The 21,396-nt window shown below is 37.0% G+C and overlaps 1 protein-coding gene and 1 pseudogene across 2 annotated transcripts in view; both read left to right on the forward strand.

Moving 5' to 3' along the window:
- Positions 1 to 21,396, forward strand: part of Rsrc1 (arginine and serine rich coiled-coil 1) — a 265,192-nt gene that overhangs the window by 216,243 nt on the left and 27,553 nt on the right. The gene's annotated exons all lie outside the window — the stretch shown is intronic.
- LOC126504906 (dnaJ homolog subfamily A member 1-like) lies at positions 18,684 to 20,046 on the forward strand (annotated as a pseudogene).

The following is a 21,396-nucleotide window of genomic DNA, read 5'->3' on the forward strand; positions in this document are numbered from 1 at the left end:
AAATAAATCCACATATACAAGTATTATGTATATTATTCTTGCCTGATTTGACCTGAAGAAATCCTGATTGTCTGCTAATCAACTAACATTATAACATACTGAGCAAATGAACCCTGGTGGCAGAAACCATTAGCAAATGCATGTCCTTGGGCCCTATAAAGCATACATCATAGCATTTGCAGTTCAGCACATTCTCTGGTTTCGCTGAGGTGTGTGGTATGCCTGGAGAACCTGTAGATGCAACACTGGGCAGAAAGCAGTCTAAGGGTTTGGAAGTACCATGTGACTCAGATTAGTATAACCAATTGATAACACTGACCTTATAAAATATGTGGTTCTGTCTGTCGCCAAGTAGTGAGTACATGTTACAGTCCACCATTTTTATAGTAGCTTTAGCCTAATCACAGTCATTTAGATCTTGGAGTCTTAATCAAATTTTAAAAAATACGAAATGCTAGTATTTGCAGTTTTTAACGTTATTATTGAATGTAATATGAAAAATATAATGAATGTTTCCTATCCCCATAAAATAAAGTTTTTAATACTTTCAAATCCTGCATTTCCAAATAATAACCAATATGGTGATATTTCTAACAATATCGTTATCATAAATTTGTTCTAAATGTCCTTCAAAAAGATACTTCAAGATACTTTAATATCTACAGGTAGTAGAGTACTATATTGTAATTTTACAATGTTCTTGAACTTAGATTAACTAGGTTAAACTGTCTTTATATATATATAATACATAGTACCTTTTCAACTTCTGTATCTGAGAATTGTTGAAAAACCCTAGCCTTATAACAGTACCTGTGTTAATTGCTTTTTCCCAGCTCTGTTGTGCTAACTAAAGCATACACTACAGGACTGTAGATGACCTAGCATCACAATGCCTCAGATAATAGAAACCTTGAATTATTGTATAAACAAATGATTATGTAATGGACAATTGCCTTTTGTTTTTTAAGTCCAGACTTAAATGGTTTATTTTGGGTTTACATTGGGTTTTTAATCGCATTAAAAGTGCTTGCCAACTCTCCTATGTTCTTTCTCCAACATTACCTATTACAAGTTCAATACTAGGAAATACTATCAGTATTTGCTATATGGCTCTATCTGTACTTAAGTTCACTGAATTTTCTGTGCATAAAAAAACTGGAAAATAATATATTATAAAGAAAAATTCAACTAATTAACCTATTTGACACTGATTCTAAAATATGAAAGGCACGTCTTATATTTATGAGTTCCCCTGTACTTGTTTTGTATAGGTGAATCAGTCACTTTTAGATTCTTTGTTATTGTTTGCTCCTAAATTTTTTTTTCTTGTGGATTATATTGAATTCTATTAAATTAACCTTTCCCTGAAGATGATTAATGTGTAAGCTACATTTATTTTATTTCACATAATTAGTCTAGCTGCAAATTAAAACTTGAGATACACTGGTATGAACTTCTGTATCTGAAAAGATAATAATCCTTTATTTCAAATCTAGAAGCCACTAGTAATTCACTCTGTCACATCATCTACACAATTCATATCTCAATTTCTCAGCGTGCTGATATGCAGCACAAGGTTGAAAGCATTGTTCAAATGTAGATAAATATTGTCTATCTGGCTTCCCTGATCCACTCTGTTATCTCTACAAAGCTATTGTATTAGCATAGCAAAAGCTGTACCTTGCAATTTCACTTCGCCTGTTATGCATTCCTTTCCTTTGAGTGTTCTTAAATCAATAGCATATTATGTTCGGGAGTATTGTGTCTGAGATAGAAGTCAGGCTGTATACCAACATTTGTCCAAGGTAACTTTTGTGCCTTACGCTCCTCAAATTTGAGTACTTGCATGGTCCTTCCACAGAGCTCAGTTGGTTCTCCACTTGCTGATATCCCCAGCACATGTTAAGGGGCCTTTATTCATAAGCCATTCACAAACTCTTTTCATTCTATTAGAGTTATCTAATAGATAACTCTTTTAGTCAAAGGAAACAGGTAATTCAAAGTTTAGTTTTACATTTTGCCTCCTTAAAGTTAAGTACTTTTTTCTAGTCAGGTTGTATGTCAGGAAATGAATATTAAATTTTTCAATTCGATTCTTTTTTTTTATTTTGACTTGCAGAATATCTCACTTTGGCTCTTCTTTTCTTGTGTATGTTCAGAAATGTTCTGGTTATACGTGCTCAGTTTTCTAAATAGTCTTGACATGTGGCTGAGACTGGCCTGGAAGTTACTAATGTAGCTCAGGCCGCCCTCAGTCTCCCCACATCATTCATATAATGGCACACCATGTCATTCTACACATACGACAACACGCCTAGCTTTCTTAGCATACTTTTAAAGAAGATAATTGAAAACGAATTTAACTTCTAGTATGTGTTGATACAACAGCTTGGGTTTTCCAAATGTATTTTTATACTTAATTTAATATTCATTTAGGGTATTAATTATGTTTTAATTATTTACAAACATAATGGTCTTCATTGCACTTTATTTATCACTAATGAATTTATTTGGTATAAGGATAGTGGCTTTTGAATTCTTTTTCCCCTAATGTTCATTCAAAAATGCTCTATCTGGGGGGCTGGAGAGATGGCTCAGCGGTTAAGAGCATTGCGTGCTCTTCCAAAGGACCCGAATTCGATTCCCAGCAACCACATGGTGGCTCACAACCATATGTAATGAGGTCTGGTGTCCTCTTCTAGCAGGCATATATGCAAAACAGAATGTTGTAGCCATAATAAATAAATATTTTAAAAGAAAAAAAATGCTCTATCTGCTTGGCTCTTTTTTTTTCTTTTTTTTAACTTTGAATATTTTTGTTTCCAAAAAACTCAGGCAACTAATGCTAAATTATTCATGGAAGTGGTGGATAGTGAAAATGTGGACATAATGAGACAGTCCTAACAAAGGCTGAAGGCAAGCTGCAAGTCTTGCTTATTTAAGTTAGAACTCAAGTCTTTTGTCACAGTTGACCGATAAGAAATAAAGTAAATTAGCCTTAATTTCCTCTTTCCTCCCTTCCGCTCTAATAATCCTCTAATCAAAGTGAGATTATGAATAATCGAGACTAAAGGGAGAGGCGGTTCCAGCAATGTTCTCAATATTTTACGTATTTTAACTCCAGCGAATCCTCAGAAGCTCTGGGTTTTGTAATATTATATCATTCCTGTAATGTATGGGGTACTGGCCACAGGACACAGTCTTAATCACTGTCTATAAAGCTAGTAAGTGATGAAGATTCTCCTTAGACAGGCACGAATCACAAGCCTTACTCTTCGTGTTTAAAAAGTAACATAGTTAAGGGTATGAGGAACGGCTGACAGGAGAAGGGCTCTTTCTGTAACTGCAAGAGGGTAGGAGTCTAAATCTCCACAGCCGTGTAAAAGCCGAGAGTGGCTGTGCCTCCTGAGACTCCAGCTTTGGGGGGACAGAGACTAATGGATCCCAGGGGTTCCTGATGGCCAGCCTAGACTAAAAGGCAAGCTTCGGGTTCAGAGAGAACTGTCTAGTTGGTAAGTGATAGAGGACGTTGCCCAGCATCCCTCTCTGGCTTCTGCATCCATGTGCATGGGCACACATTCTTCTACGTGTACACAGCCATCACACACACGGAGACTATGACTTCATTCTTCCTTCCTCTATGCTTTGTCTTCCTCTCTCAATCTTTCATTCCACCTCCTAAGCATCCATGTGTTACAGTGTTCTTGTCCTTACTTAGACCTGTTCCCATATTCTGTTTTGTCATTTAGTGTTCTGGAATTCCCAGATGAAGTACTCCAGACACAAGCATGTGTTTTAGCGGGGTATCAGCATCCTTTTCCTCTCATCTGTATCTGCTTTTCTCTCATTAGACTGGCCAGTCTGTATGAACACTTTCAGTGTCCCACCTGCCTCTAGTATTTCAGGACCTATGTTAGAGCCATACTTAGCATCTCATTTCTCAGACTCCCTGCTTAGAGACTTTGCCCATCCCAGCGCTTTATGGTTCCTAGTCTTCCATATTCAGAAGAAGAACTGTCTCCCCCCTTCCCCTCTACTGTGATCCAACACCTAAATCCAGAGAAAAGCGTGAGTGCTTGGAGTTCTTCCATATCTTTAAAAGAAGATTAGGGTAACTCTAAAAGAAAGCCCAGAAGCTGAACATGGTCACGCATGCCTGTCTTTGAGGCACTTGTTGAGGTAAAAGAGAAGGATGTAAAGAACAAGGCCACCCTTGGCTACATAGTGAGATTGAAACTGTCTGAGTATAGGAGATCCTGTCTAAATACATAAATAATGACTAACTGTGGTAACGGGTACCTGGCCATCCTTTAGGAATCAATGTTTGTCCAGTTGGCATGTTAGTATAAGGCTAAACAACTAGAAAGCGTGCTCTCGGTGGCCTCAATTCTGAGTTGGCTACCTGTTGTGATGTGCTATTATAGCATACATTTAAGTCCTCAAGAGAACTTCCTACGTTGACTTACCATATTAGGAAGTTCCACTACAGGATTTAAAATATTTCCTAAGGGAAGTTGTGTTTGCTGTGTTATCAGTTGTGGCATTCCTGTGTGTTTTATAATGCAGTATATTTGGAATATCAGTAATTGTCTTTAATACATTAGCTGTAATGCTAGAGTGTTATATTCTTAAGAAAACCTACTTAACCTGAACACATTGCTGTATGATGTATTTTCCTTAGTCATTACTTAATCAAAAGTCACTCCAGACCACTTGGTCCTTTATCAAACCATGTATTTCCCTCAGCAGTGACTTTTTTTAGTCTCTTTGATGCCATGACTGCAACAATGTGGTTGTGAAATCTTATTAGCCTTTTCTCGTACATGTCATTTTGTTTGTGTTATATGACATAACATTAGCTATAGTCAGTGTGTGCTAATTATTTTTTAACAAAGAAAAATCTTTCTTGTTTTCTCTTTTTAATAGTGCTGTAGTGCTTTTGAGGATGTAGTCATGGCAGTATTGGCTTTCATAAATGGAATTTACTTACTTTAAGTATATTACAAATTTTGACCATGCTTACATACATCTTCAGAACTGCTTAGTACTAGTGATTATTCTTGGCACCTTTTTGTATCGCGTATTTAGCTGTGCTCTTTATGGAGTTGGAAACCAATTTTGATCATATATAGCTCTTTTCAATCAGTTGTGTGTATTCATGAAATACAGTTATACTGATATCTGTGTGACCTTTAGTAGGCCTCCAGTAATCACCATCATATATTTCCTTACCAATTTAAATATTTCTCCTCATACAAAGTCAAATTTCAATACTAATTCAAAGCTACAGCCTTTGTATTCAATTAGCCATTTTCCGTATAATTAAACATTAGGAAGCAGACATTCCTCTTGAATGCTCATCAGTGTATTTCAGGAAAGGTGGTGCAGCCTAGGGAGTCAAGCACGCACTCATGGGAACAGTCCTAGTGTCTTCCAGCCAAGAAAAGAGAACGAGATAGAATCTGCTTTGCCATTTCTTGGCTCTATGTGAGTTCACTGTGCTCTGTAGTAGGGAAGATAATAAAATTTGCCCAGATTGTTATAAAATGACATGTCATAATTAGAAAGTATTTCATAACTACATAGAACTATAAGCTATTATTGTTACTTAGAGTTGCCTCACAAGAGTATAATGCTGTATTTATTATGTCATATTTTTTCATTGACCTTTTAGTAATTTTTATCATTTAAAAATGATAATAACCCTCATAGATGGGCAAGATGACTCAGTGGTCAAAGGCACTTGCTTCCCAAGCCTGTCAACCTGGCTTTGGCTTCTGTAATTAGTGTGAAAGCAGAAGAAGAGAAAGATCCAGCTCCCCAGAACTATCCTAACCTCCACATGCTCACTGTGGTGCGCTCATGACCACACATACAACATACACACTAAATCACTTTTAAAATTTAAACATGTGTGTGTGTTTACCTAGTGTTCATTAAATATGAGGTGCTGCTTTGTGCCATGTGAACAGATCTGGGGAAAACAAAAGAATGACGACAACAATAACTCCTTAAAAAAAAAAAACAAAAGGAGAAGGCATGGGGGAAATGGGAATGTGTGCAGAGAAAGTGTGGAGGGGAGATGGAGTGGATATGAGCAATTTACATTACATACCTGTATGAAATTGTCTAAGAGTAAATGAAACACACTCCAGACATACTTTTTTTTGGTTAAATTTAAGATATTTTACAATTGTTTTTTAAGGAGTTATTGTTGTCATCATTGTTTTGTTCTGTAGTTCACTGAGTCAGTCCAGTTTCTGACATTTACTGTACTGTTGATTGATTTTGTGTAGGTCTCATCCCTAGCTGCGGTGGCTTCATGAGTGTCCAGAAGGCCGTATTCCACGGCACTCTTCTCTGTTCTTCTGTCCTCTCTTCCCCACTGTTCACCCTGCCTTGAGGGTGGGGTGTGATCTACATGTCCCAGTTAAGGCTGGGCACTCACTAATCACTTATGCTCAGCATTTTGCCCAATTATGAGTCTTTGCAGAAAGTAGCGACTGTCTCTGGCCAGGGTTGAGAGCAGTGCTGGTCTACAAGTTTAAACTTGCCCGTGTGTTCTTTAGCAAAGCACAGTAGAAGGTTACCTTCTAAGACCTATCCCCTCCTCAGCCATGGGCTTTTTGACCAGATCGTTTTTATTGTGTGTCTGTTTCATTATCTGAAGAGAAGTAATACCACACACTAAATCAGGTTGTTCATTTTGAAAGATATTATTCAATAGTTCCAGCTTCTTTAAGCTAGTATTTGATAAAAACAGAAACATGTGATTATGTATGATAATGATTTCTCTCTTTATAATATAAATCTTAATTCAAGTACATTCTTCAACTCCCTAAAGTATCCTGGGCATGCGTTCCATGCTAAGGGTTTTTTATTTAATTAATTTTAATCTCCCTGTCCTCCCTCACTCACTCTCCTCTTCCTCCTCCTCCTCCTTCTTCTTCTTCTTCCTCTCTCTCTCTCTCTCTCTCTCTCTCTCTCTCTCTCTCTCTCTCTCTCTCTTTTTTTTACGCGTGTGTGTGCGTGCACAAGTATGTGTGATTGGGTATATTTTAGAACATTGGTAGTCAAATCGATGCTCTTATAAGGAACTTGTGGTATTTCCTCTGGTTTTATGCCTTATCATTGTCTTCTTACTTTTAAGAAATAGTCTATTCTATTAAAAGAGCCCTTGGACTTTTCAACAGATGGAAGTTTATCTTGGATCAAAACAAAGCTTCTGTTTCAATGTATTCCTGCCCGAAGGCAGGAGACTGGACCAGAAGACATCATGCAGGCCCCTTGACAGACCTGTGTTTTGTGTGTGTTTAGTGAGCTGAAATAGAAGGCGCTTCTAGTGCCATCAAAGCGGCGGCGGCTATTGACATGCTTTGTAGGTTATTTTTGCTTTTGTATTGAAAAAGTGGCCTTAGAAGGTGGTGAGCAGTGCAATACTTTAAAGCTATTGCTTCCCAGCCCTTGAGAAAAAGTTCTCATTTCTGCACTTTGTAGTGATGGTGCACCTGCATCGTTACTGTAATTGTATTGCCAAATCAGGTGTGAGATTAGTTGTTGGATGTTACATGTAATCTGCACAGAAATCAAATTATTTAACCTCGAAGCCCACAATACCTCCTCCTGCTGGTTTGCTGTTAAATATTCAGTATTTTCTTGTCATGAATACAAATGGCGGACAAATTAGAATCTACAGACAGCTGACCTGAGCTTCAGATTAGAGACTGAGGGGCTTGTGCTGTTTTAAATGTTTTAATTATCATACTCCCAGTAGCCAGTTGAAGGACACACATAAAATCATTTTTTAACAAAAGAAAAGGCAAGGCTCCTCCTCCTCCTCTTAGTGCAAGGGTTTGGGTCTAATTGTGTTGCGCTTCCATTAGAGCGATGCTGATCTGCTGCGTGGGATCAGGTCTATTAGTGGAGTGATTTTTAAACGCCAAGTATCTCCAGTGACGTTTCTCGTGCTGTTTTTGCCTTGTCGGAAGGATGATGTATAGTCCTCATTTTATTTTGGACAATGGATCTGTTTTTGTGTGTGAAGTCTAATTTAGACAACAGATCTGGTAGCTTACATTGAATGAGCTGAAATGTGTAGAATAATGGACTGATTTCTACATAACAGCTTTTATTTACATTGGGAAAGAAAGAAGCTAGGGGAAATAAGCTACAAACAATTGTTCTGGGAATAAAAGTATTTAATGTGTGCTAGTTTGGGTTTTATCTTTGAATAAATAAAATTTTATAGCTTAATCAAAACTTTTACCATTTAAAGTAACGGGAAGGTTATAATGTAATTAGACTATTGTGCTAGTTTATAAAATATTAATGGATATTTATAGAGCAAAACAATTTTAAAAGAAAAATGTCAAGTAATTTTATTAACATTTTTATCAGTATTAATCTGGTATCTATAGTCTTGCATTTGCATTTTTTGTCTCTTGTATATATGTTGGTGTAATGTTGATTTGATTAGTTATGCCTGGCTAGTAAGCGGTGAAACATTTTTATATACTCTTGGGAAATAAATTTGGCAGAAAATCAGCATGAGTAGATTTAATTATCACTCTGAGACCTTTTCCTTTTCTAGCCTAGTGATCCTGAAACTCCATGTGTCTCCCTGAAATCTGTGTGGACGCTAAGCTTCGCTTCCCAATTTGTTCTTCCATGCAATGATAAGCCAAGCAATTACTGGTTTATTGATTTTTCATCATGGCAAATTTAAAGTTGATTTTTTCCTGAAAAGGCAGGGGTGATTAAGTGTTTCCCCTCGGTTTAGTACAAGAGAGCTGTGTGGCAGAATCTAATATCCTGAGGTCAACCTCTGCAGGCAGATAATACGGTGTCTTGGCCACGTGCTAAAGAGAGAAATCAGGACTACAAATGTGATAGGATATGTGTGGAGACAGTTTAATTTGCTCCATTTATATGAACAAGTCATGTGGCACATGCTTGGAAAACACCATTTTCAATGGGCTCCGAAGTAAGGCCCACGTGGGCAGAGAGAATGAGTGAGTGCAGACAAGGACGGTGCTATTGGTTGTTAGGGGAATTTCACTACCATTTTTAAATGAAAATAGCAAACCATTGAAATATAGGATTTTCAAAACATGAAGTGAAATCCACATTTATTATTGGGACAATTTGCTGGACTGTAAAATGCGAAAATAAACTGCGGTGTAAGGAAATGGTGATTAGGCTGTGCACACTAGTCTTAAATATGTATACATGATAATCTCTTCAGGCAGTGTTCTGGCAGAGTATATTTTATGCTCTATGAAGATACAAATTTCCCACAAAATATTCCATGCTTGGCTCCAAAATTATTTTTAAACACCATGGACAATTTTTTAAATAATAATTTTTAAATTGCTTATATATACATATATATGTTTATAAATCAGAATATAGATAAAGAAATAGGCATGATTATGAGAAACTTAAAACATAAAAATGGTAGAAAGTGCATCAATAACTTGAGTGAATATTTGCCATAGTTTTAATGTAAAATTCAAAAGGTCTAATTTTAGACTCTGGTACAACTAAATGTATTTGTTAATCAAACTAGAAGATACAAGTTCTTGTTTATCTGAATCTTTTATATGGCACTAAATATCATACCAAAAATTTCACAAATGTAATGCACTCCCAAATCTCCGAGGTCCTTTCCCAGCGAATTGAGCTCCTGATCAAGTCCCTTCTCTGGATTGGAAGGAAGCCTATGCTTCTAGGCCTAGGTTACACATTCCACTGAGAAACTCCCTTCTGCTCGGCTCAAGTGTGTGGGCCCTGTGTGTGTGTTTTCTCCTCACGTCTGACAATGACTGTCGAACCACATACTTAAAATTGGTGCCTATGTCATCTCAGTATCTATTTCTAAATACTTGCAATCTGTGGTCAGTGTACCTAAGCACATCATTTTCCATAGAAGTTGATCAGATAGTTGTGATTGTCACTAACTTTAGTTTTTATTTAAAGATGTTTTCCTCTGAAACAATAAATATTAGGAAAACATTGTGGTTTCAATGAGAAAAACTTTCTCAGTAAATATGTCTGTATCATATAAAATATTCAGAGAATACTTAAAAGAATTTAGTCAGAAATGTTTATTTATGAACATCAAAGAAAATAATCTTGTCTTATTGTAAGTACTTAACTATTTAGTAGCCACCCTGCTCATCATGTCCCTGGGTTTTTAATCCGTATGGCAGTAGGTACCTGTCTCTTCCCCAGAGCTGTTATTAGTATTTTCAGACTAAGACAGTGCCAATGTATTACTCTTTAAAGGATCGTTCCTATCCCAGCTTTCAAATAACCTTTAGTTGACCTAATCACTAACTGATAAATCACAGTCTGGTGTCTGCTGTCTGACTTTTAGTGTTGATTGAGCTGTAGTGACCTCTTTTAGTTAATGGTTGTTCAAAAAGAGGGGTCAGTATGGAAACATGATCCCTGCCTTGTTTTTTCATTCATATCCTTCTGTTAGCAAAATCTCCTATCTGTTGCTGACACCATGTTAAATGCTTAGTACTATGAAGATAAATTAGACAAGCTACTTATTCTTTAATACATATGTGTGTGTGTGTGTGTGTGTGTGTGTAGTTTGTGACCATTAGAAAGATATGCCACGTACATAAAGTGTGAAACAATGTAGAAATAAGCTTTTGTAACAAAATGCAGGTAGACTGCTTGTGAAAAGGGAAAGATTACTTGTAGGCAAGAGAATTGGGGAATGCTTTGAAGAAATTGCTTACATTTTTCAAATCTGTCAATAGGACCAATCCTGGGATAAACATATATAGTAGATGGTAACAGGGGATGGGGGAAAAACTATTTTGCTTTGTATTTTTGCTTATTCCAACTTCCTTTGCTAAAATTAATTCCTGACCAGGTTATATAATTATATCCTCACAATAGCCCTGTGAATAAGCAGTGTTCTTGTTTTATATAAATTGGGCAAGATAAGTGATTAACCCAAGATCCTACAGATACTAAGTAGTAGAGCTGGAACCTGAAAATTCTCCTTCTAACCTTATATCCTAGATCCCTTTTTATTGATTTTATTGTGTTTGTTTTGTGTTTTTTTTTTCTACTTTGCATTTATGTAGCATACATAACAATTGGATCTAGATCTTGACTTCCATGGCAACCAATTCTGAAACTGACCAGTGTTTCCAAAAATAACCTGAATCAAAATAACCTGAGAATAATTTTTAACACGTCTAGATTTCTAACGCATTGCACTTTTCTTATAGAAGAATTTGATTCCAAAAACTTGCATGTGTCTAAAGTGTCTCTGGTGATTGCAGTTTGCTTCATGCTCTTCTGCATAAATGCGTGCTGGAAAGAGCTCAACCAGAGTGACCCACCACATAACATAAGAGTGAACGGCTCTGTGTGTAATCCTTTCCTTTTTTTCTCATTTCTTCCTTAAGAATTTTTTACAATAGATTTTGATCCTATTCAACCCTCCTTCAACTCTTTCCTGATCCAGCCCCCTTCATCACACACCCAAGTGTGTATGTATGTATGTATATATATATATATATATATATATATATATATCAAATATGTATGTGTGTGTGTGTTCTCTCTCTTTATTTTAAGCTCATCAAGACCAATTTCTGCTGCCCGCACACTCTTGGATATGGCCCCTTCTCTTGGAGTGACCTGGCCTAGGGAGCCACACCCCAAAGAAAACTGATCCCCTCCTTTTAGAACCCACCACTGATTGTTTGAATATTTAACTGTATGATTTTGTGTTTTTCCAGTTTATTTTTATTTAAATTTTATGCAGTATATTTTGTTCATATGCCTTCCTCCCCAACTTGCCTGAGATCCTCCCCATCTCCCTACCCACCAGCTTCATGTTCTTTCTCTCTCAAAAAAAAAAAATGAAAATCAAACCAAAAAAAATAACAAAACAAAAACATACATAGCAAGCAAGCAAACATGGAGTCTGTTTTATGTTGGCCAACTACTGTGGGCATGGGGTCTCTCTGGAGTGTGGTTGATATACCCAGTAACATTGAAGAAAACTGGTTTTCCCTTTCCAAGAGGGTTTCAATTGCAAATAGCTTATAGTTGAGGGTAAAACTCTGTGTCTACTTCCCTTTCTCAGTGCTGGGATTTTTGTCTGGTTTAAACATGTGTAGATCTTGTGCATGTTGTCACAATTTCTGTGGGTCCATATGTCTGTCAATCCTGTTATATCTGGAAGATGCTCACTCTTTGGTCTTAAAATTTTTCTGCCTCCTCTTCCACCTCAATCCCTGGGCCTTAAATGGAGGAGTTTGATAAATATATGCCATTTAGGGCTGGGTGCTCCAAAGTCTCTCACTCTGCACATTGTCCAGTCATGAATCTCTTGGTTAGTTGCCATCTACTGCAAGAAGAAGCTTCTCTAGTGAGGGCTGACCAATGCTCTTATCTATGGGTCATTAGTAGTCATTTTATTTCTGTGTTCCTGAAATACATGCCCTATATAATCTCAAGTTTGTGGCCACTTTAGTAGCACCAGTTGTGGATTCTATCTCATGGGATGGGCCTTAGATCCAATCAGAAAGTGGTTGGTTACTCCCATAGCATTCATGCCACTGTTACACCATATATCTTGCATTGTTCTAGAACACAAGTTCAGTGGATGGGTGATACTGATGATTTCTTTTCTCCTCCAGTAGCACTGTGAGCACTAGTGAATAGGTATGAAGCGTCTGATAGGCCACCAGCTTGATTTCTCCGTTTGTGATGAAATAAGTAGATTGTATCTTCAGCAGTATGGTCTTACCATCTGGTTGTGGAGGGTAACCAATAGCCTGAGATACTTGAAGAGGGAGATCCTGTGGGATCCCTTTAGCTAATGACCCAACAAAATATAACCCATTCCTGACACTGAAGGTTTAACTTGATAGCATAAAGTGCTATGCAGTGACTCCTGTTAAATTCCTCCATATATCTATATATTTTAAGAAATGTCTACAATGGTAGGCTTCCATGTGGCTTTTCAAAAGGTCTTCAGTCTTAGTTGTCCCTCCCTCCATTCTTTCCTTTATCCTGCTCTCCCAGCTCCCTCTCCTCTTAATCCTTTTATTCTAACTTCCCCTTTATCTCTTAGTAACACTGTATGCCATTTTACTTTTTCCACAGGACCTCCTCCTCTTCACCACTTGCTCCCTTACTAGCTACCTAACCTCTCTGGCTATTTTGGAAGTGCAGTAATATCCAGCCAAAATATTTACAAATTCTTAAACATATATTAAACTGTATTTCTTTATTATGAAAGCATAATTTTGTTTTGTTTTATTTCCAGTGCTGAGGCAATTAAGCTAATGCATAACTTTTTTTTTTTTGAAAGGGAGTCTCTGTGGAGCTCTGGCTGTCCTATAACTCACCATTGTAAACAAGGCTGACCTTGAACTCACAGAGATCCACCTTCTTCTACCTCCCTAGTGCTGGGATTGAAGTAGTGCACCATTATTACTGACTAAAGCATAACTTTTAAAGTTACTTTAATAGCTTTGGAAAGATAGTTTATCTTACTGTCCATTTAAAGTCACCAGACAGCAGTTGAACACTAATGTCCTGTCTATTTAGTGGTGAACTAAGTTGTTATTTTGGGCACATAAAGTGTCGGTTAGCCCTCCACTGACTATCAAGAAGTGTTCTAAGAACCACTCAAGGATGGGAAATGAACCCCTCCTCTGGTCTACTCACACATTAGATAATACTTAAGAAACTGCTTGTTAGAGCAAGGTATGGTGTTGCACACATATAAGCTCAGCACACCAGAGCTGGCAACAAGATCAGGAACCCAAGCTCATTCCAGGATACACAGCAGGTTCAAGGGCAGGGTGGTCCACTTGAAACCCTGTCTTAAAAAAAGAAAAAAACTGCATAAAATGTACTGATAGTCAAAACATGGGCTGGCAGGGATGAGAGGGGCTTGGAATGCCCTAATGGAAGGATGCCTTGGAAATACTATTGTTTTAAAGTTTGGTTTTCATTGCTGTATAATAATTGTACATGTTCATGAAATAGAATGTAATGCTTCCCTAATTGTTTATATTTATGGATTATAATTGTGATTTGCATCTTTGTGGATGCACACCCATTGGGTCATGCAATTTGAAGTTTCACAAGTACTTCTGATGACAGAATGTTATTGTGAACGAAGATGTGGACACAAAAGCCTAAGTGCACAGATTAGAAAGAATCATTAGCGGATGGGAAGAAGTTCTAGAAATACTATAACCAATTGAGTCTCTTGTCTGTGTCTTCTATCTGTGCAGGAGTGATATATAATAACAAATAAATTTAAGTTTGAAAGAGTTCTTTTAATAACCATAAAATTTGAATAAGTATATTATGAAAATAGTTTAATTAAAAACTACTTTTACTTAGAATTATATACTTCTCATACTTGATACTTAGAATTGTGTATCACAATCAGTGACATCATAGATTTTAGTATCTACATCATACTATTTTATTGTCCTCTTTTATCATTTGATCTCACTGTAGTCCCCTGCCCTGTCCAGCTCAGATAAATGACTCTGTGGCTATAACTGAGAGGAAGATGTTGTTCAACTACTGCTAAGTATATTAGAAATTATAAACATTAAAGGGAGCTGCTCTAATATTGGAGAATATCATGATGTTTTTAGAAACTAGCAAAGTGTCCTTTATAAAAATAAAATAACCTAATAATTTTTGAAATAAAATAAAATTAATTTTCTTTTGACATGTGAAAGAGGCCATTGCCATATTAACTTCTGCTGTTATATATGTAGGTTATTTCTAACTATGTTAAACCAGGAGTTGAGTCCCTCTGTTTAACACTTTTTAAAGTACAAGTTAACATCCTGCCTTTATCTAATTGCCATCAAAGGCATTAGCCTATTTGCCTCTAGCATGATTCAATTGTATGAGGTCATGCAGCCTGACTATAATAACTTAAAGTGCTTCACTTGGTGATAAGAAAATATATTAAAATGCTCTCAGGTTCATTAGTTATTGCCTAAGGTCAGACTTCTGGTTAGTCCATTTACTAAAGTTTGTTGTCAAAGCCATAAGCTGAACTCATGTTTGTAAATCTTTCAATATAAGAATCATAATGAGTCCCCAACTTGTATTCTAATCCCTCTTTTCCAAAGTTGGTTATTCTCATTTCTATCACCGTTAGAGGGGTTGGGAATAGATTTAATATCCTCTTGTCAATTAAAAATATGGAAAAGTTGTTTTCTTTGGTTTTAATGCAGGTAACTTTTTAACTTTTAGCAGAAAAGAACCTATATAAAATAAGAAGGCACTGCGTCATTTCATTCTGACTTTGAATTCAGATCGCTCTGTATTCTTTCCTAAAGGAGCAGATGAGAGCAGGTCCTCCAAGCCCACCCTGTGTCCCTCATGAGCAAGTGTGGCTTCATTAGGTTCTTCAGCCTCCCAAGAGGCTCTCTCCACATCTGCCATTCACTGTCATCTCTATATATGTAGACTTAATCTTTTCATTAACATTTCACAAAGAAAAGAATGTGGGACAAATTAAGAAAACGTATAGAGCGATATGAAATAGTTTTAGAGTGCCTTATATGCCAGTGTATTTTCAAGTTTTTAGAAGAAATAAACTGATAGGGGAGCAATAAGTATTCCAAATTATGGTATTTTATAACAATATAATAGATATAGCATTTAATATATATGATAACTATCTACTTATGTAAGAAATTATCTTAGGTAATCAATCTGTGACAAAACTTTAATTTTCCTTTGAACAATTATATATTTCAACACAGCTGTAAGTAATCTCCTGTTACTTTAATATAATTTTAATAGATAAAAATGTTAAGGTGATTTGATAGCAAACTAAGGGAAGAGATTGATATCTTATTAACCTTCTGAAAGATAATAAAGTTTCTGAATTGCAGGGTATTGCAATAATTGTACTAAAATGAATGTCTTATCAAAAAAATGAATGAACCTGTCCTGTCAGAGAAAAATTAAAGGGAATTATTGAGTTACAAGGAAAATAGTGCTGTGTTTTTTTAAATAAGAAATCTATTTTACCGCCTTAATTTTTTAAATGATATTTGGAAACTTAATTATTTTCATTTAATTATTAAAATTGTCCCAAGTACTTTTGCACTAATATGCTATGCAGACAAAAAAAAAAAAGCCTGATGTAGTGATGGGAGGTTGTTGAGGTTGTGAGTTTATGGACAGGGTGTTTCCATGCAGAATTATTTGATGTTTTTGTTAAACTGGTTGGGTAGTAATAGTCAATTAAGGGTGGAGTGGATGTCTGCATTTAAACGATAAAGTTTTTGTAAGTGTTCAGTTGCTTCGGTATTGCAGTATTCTCTCTTTTATCTGGAATGTAGTTGTAAAGAAATTTCAGTGCCTTGTGTTCTTGGTTCCTGCTTAGCAAACAGCAGAGCAAAGTGACAGACCTATCAAGCCCCAGAATCTGTACCTCGTCTGTATATTCTTGTTTGCTTTTATACTCAGAAGACTCACCTCAAGTCAATGGCATTTTGCCGATGAGGAGACCAAGACATGGAAAGGAGAATAATTTTCCCATAATTACTTGTGTAGTAGAACCAGGGTTCTAACACAGCGTGTGTACTCCATGCCTGTGTTGTTTGTTTTAATACAGTTTCTCTGAGTCAGTTTTCTTAAAACAGAGCCAATTTCGTTCTTTTATTTTATTTTATTTTATTCCATACCAACGATTAAAGAGACAGGGCCTCACGCATGTGAGGCGAGCGCTCTGCAACGGGTTACATTCCTCACTCAACTCAATTCCAAATGATAGTTGGCAGAGAATATTTCCATTTTCACAAAGCTCACTAGTCATTAAGTCAACAGATATTTAGTGAATACTTATTAAATACATATCACCAACTTAAGCATAAATGGGCATTTTATAATCTTGCTCTGAAAAAGATTCTCTTTAAAATTTAATTCTATGAATGCCTTCAGCAATCTACACAGAGTCTTCATTTATCCTGGTACATGCATTTTCTTCACAGAAGGCAATGTCTTTGTGAAGTATCCATGCAGCATTGGGATCCTGCCTTTGCGCACACTGCCCCCAGTCACTCAGGAAGTTTAGGTAATAGACATGTGGTTTAATGGCAGTTTAGGTTAAGGATCAGCAAGCTACTGACATTTGGTCACATTTGTCCCACAGGGTGGTTTTAAAAATAAGATGCTATTGGAATAAAACCACACTCATTTGTTTGTAGTGTATGATGTCATTTTTGTACTACAGAGTCAAGTGGTCACAGCAGAAGTTATGCCTTACACAGCCTGAACTAGTTACTGTCTTGCCCTTTGCAGCAAAAGTTTGCTCACCCATTGGCTTAGGTCAACCTCACAAAGTAGTTCTAACACCAAAATACAATGTGTACATACACACACATATCTATATGTGTGATATAGGTAATATCATACATAAAGAAAAGAATTTTGGAAGTATCCTGTCCTTTTGTGACGTTTATACCAACCATATTCTTTGCCATGGATATTAAATATTAATGTTATATCCCTAATAATATTTCTAGTAGTACAATTAGAGCTTAAATTTATGTTATAAATTGTTATCCTTTCTCTAGATAAGCACTTAATCTTGTTTTTATTTATTTGTCTCATATTAACATACTTTGAGATTAAGTTTCTCTTTAATCAATATAGACCAGTAATTCTCAAAATCATGTAGACTAAAGTCCCTAATTAAGGCATCTGGGATGGAAAGCAGTAGTTTTGTTTTTAACAGGTACTTAGCTAATACTGCAGCTATTGATCTTAAACCACTGTGGTAGAAAAATAAATTTGATAGTAAAAAGTAGCGGGGACATTGAAACTGGTCACTGATTTAGCCTGAGCTTTGAAAATGTATCTCCTTTACGCAGACAGTCCTGGGACCACTAGAGTACCAAGAATTTTTAGTGGAGATGCTGAAGAGTGCCCGCATACATGATAGCCTCGCACATGGGAGTTGCAAAGCTTCTAAAGCCTCACTCAAAAGCCAGCCCATATTTTGGTGCTTTTCTGCAACTATGACAAGCCTATTAGCAGAGAGCCTTTGTGCAATAATAATTAGCCTAGTTAATGGTGGACAATAAGGGTGAAATTTCTCAGCAGGTAAAGGTACTCATTGCCACATTTGAGGGCCTGAGTAAGCCCAAGGACCTACACAAGAGAAGGAGAAAACTAACTCCAAAAAGTTGTCCTCTGACCTCCACTAGCTTTCCATGGCTTTGCATGGCAACACACACATACACAGAAAGAGTAGATAGATAGATAGATAGATAGATAGATAGATAGATAGATAGATAGATAACTAATTCAAGAATTTAGGGGACTAGATAGGCCTCTGTAAAATCAACAAAGAGTGAAAATTCAATAAGGTGGAATTTTCAATTATACAACTAAGGACAGGGAGGAATCACATATAAGAGTGTCAGCAAAGAGTATTTCAAATGAAACAAATGAACAAATACAAAAATTGAGTCATGGGGAAAACAGAAAGATAAGGGGGATGGAAAGGCAAAACACAAAATAGGAAATATGCTACAAAAATGTGTAATAGTCGGAACTTTCCAGAACACTCGGTAGGAGGTGGAGGACCGGCGTCTGCCCGAACCGCGCTGTGCTACGCTCCTCTTTCCGCTCTCCGGCACTGGCCCGCTCATCGGCTGTAAAAAATGGTGAAAGAAACTACTTACTATGATGTTTTGGGGGTCAAACCCAATGCCACCCAGGAAGAATTGAAAAGGGCTTATAGAGAATTGGCCTTGAAGGACCACCCTGATAAGAATCCAAATGAAGGCGAAAAGTTTAAACAGATTTCTCAAGCTTATGAAGTTCTTGCTGATTCCAAAAAACGGGAGTTATATGATAAAGGAGGAGAGCAGGCGATTAAAGAGGGTGGAGCAGGTGGTGGTTTTGGCTCACCCACGGATATCTTTGATATGTTCTTTGGAGGAGGAGGAAGGATGCAGAGAGAAAGGAGAGGTAAAACTGTTGTGCATCAGCTCTCGGTGACCTTAGAAGACTTGTATAATGGCGCAACAAGAAAACCGGCTCTGCAGAAGAATGTGATCTGTGACAAATGTGAAGGCCGAGGTGGTAAGAAAGGAGCAGTAGAGTCCTGTCCCAACTGTTGTGGGACTGGCATGCAAATAAGGATTCATCAGATCGGACCAGGAATGGTCCAGCAAATTCAGTCAGTGTGCATGGCATGCCAGGGTCATGGAGAACGCATCAGTCCTAAAGACAGATGTAAAAGCTGCAATGGAAGAAAGATAGTTCGAGAGAAGAAGATTTTAGAAGTTCATATTGATAAAAGCATGAAAGATGGTCAGAAGATAACTTTCCATGGTGAAAGAGACCAACAGCCAGGACTGGAGCCAGGAGACATTATCATTGTGTTAGACCAGAAGGACCATGCTGTTTTTACACGACGAGGAGAAGACCTTTTCACGTGTATGGACATACAGCTGGTTGAAGCATTGTGCGGCTTCCAAAAGCCAATATCCACTCTTGACAACCGAACCATAGCCATCACCTCTCATCCAGGTCAGATTGTCAAGCATGGAGATATAAAATGTGTGCTGAACGAAGGTATGCCAGTATATCGTCGGCCACATGAAAAAGGACGTCTAATCATTGAGTTTAAGGTAAACTTTCCTGAGAATGGCTTTCTCTCTCCTGATAAACTTTCTTAGCTGGAAAAACTCCTTCCTGAAAGGAAGGAAGTAGAAGAGACTGATGAAATGGATCAGGTAGAACTGGTGGACTTTGATCCAATCAGGAAAGATGGCGTCATTATAATGGAGAAGCATATGAGGACGATGAACATCACCCTAGAGGTGGCGTTCAATGTCAGACCTCTTAATGGGCCAGTTACTGTTTGTCACTCTATATGCAGTAGTGAATGTGGGAAGGACTGTAATCATAATATGCTCACTACTTGGCTGTTGTTCTTGTTTTAATATTCAACTATAGTAGTGTTTTAAAAGTTAAATGAAGAATAAACAAATATAAAAGCTCAAAAAATGTGTAGTAGTATAGTTTAAGAATGTACGCTAATATACAGTGAAAATGGAAAGGGTAGGCAGATTAAAGGAGTCTTTATGGCTTCCTAGGACTTTTTTAAAGGCCCAAGTTCACATACTGGCCTTTTTGTTTTCTGGTTGAATAAGGTTGGTTGTATCATCTAACCTCACTGAGCTTCAGTCATTTAAGTAAAAACTGAAGAAAGCAACGCACCTCACACAGGGCTTTTTATAAGTACTGAGCGTATGGAAGCGCCGTGAAAAGTTCATCTGGGTGTGAGCTCAACACTGTGTAAACAACATAATCCTGACTGTGGAAGGAAGCAGCGTGAAAGGCTTCCATTGTTAGGACTCGGGAACAAAAGTTCGTTAGAGGAAAGAGGTAACCACTGCTGTCTCTGCTGAATTATAAGTTTCTCAGATTCCTGTATTTGCTGTTTCATTTCAGTTCTGAGGTTTGACCTTTAAATTTCCATTCATTTATACTGTTTAGACTTTTGAGGTTTTCATTTGTCAGGATTGTGAGCTCTTAGGTATAACTAACACAAATATTGATGTGTAGCTTCAGCCTATTAGGTATCAATGGAAATCAGAAAATCAATAAACTTAATAGCTGTTCATTACCCAGTTGATGCATTCTCAGGACTCTGTTGAGGACTGTCAGTGAATAATCAATTCAGTCAACATCTATTACCAGAGCACTGCAGAACTTTTGTATAATACACTATTTTATTTATGACTTTATATAGCTACTACAGCACTTTTTATGAGGCCGGCTTTGTCTTGTGGGATTCATGTTGCTTATAACTGTGGTCACTGGATGCACCTGTCATGCTGAAGGTCTTCCTAGATTAACCCTCGCTTGACATAAGACTGCGCTAGCTCTTACAGCAGCTTCCGCTGGAGGACTAGTTTTGGGTAGCAATTCACTGAGCATGCCGACAGTTAAGAGTCCCTACTGTGTGCTAAATAGGAGTACACCTTCTTTGATTACTTCTGTATTATAGCATCTAGTGACTCGAAGCATACACTGCTGTAATCTACGGAGTGTGAAATAAATGGTACGTTCAGAGTTTAAGGAAACTATTGTACATGATAAAGATTTGAAGAGGATATCATAGGGATTGGTATTTGTGCTAACTTTTGCATAGGGAAAACTCAGGTCGGGAAGACTGGTTGATAAGCATCTAGCCTAAGGGAAGAACTCGAAAACTGTAAACAGAATTCAGTTTTAGCATTTCTCATGATGTTTAGGCTAAATGAATGTTTTGAAGAAGGCAAATTCCAAGGTAAGAGTCAAAGAAAAAAAACAAAGTGTTGTGTTGATTAAAACTAGGAA

This window comes from Alexandromys fortis, unplaced genomic scaffold (genome assembly GCF_014885135.2).
Source record: "Alexandromys fortis isolate MF-2015 unplaced genomic scaffold, M_Fortis_MF-2015_v1.1 scaffold_53, whole genome shotgun sequence".
Taxonomy (NCBI): Eukaryota; Metazoa; Chordata; class Mammalia; order Rodentia; family Cricetidae; genus Alexandromys; species Alexandromys fortis.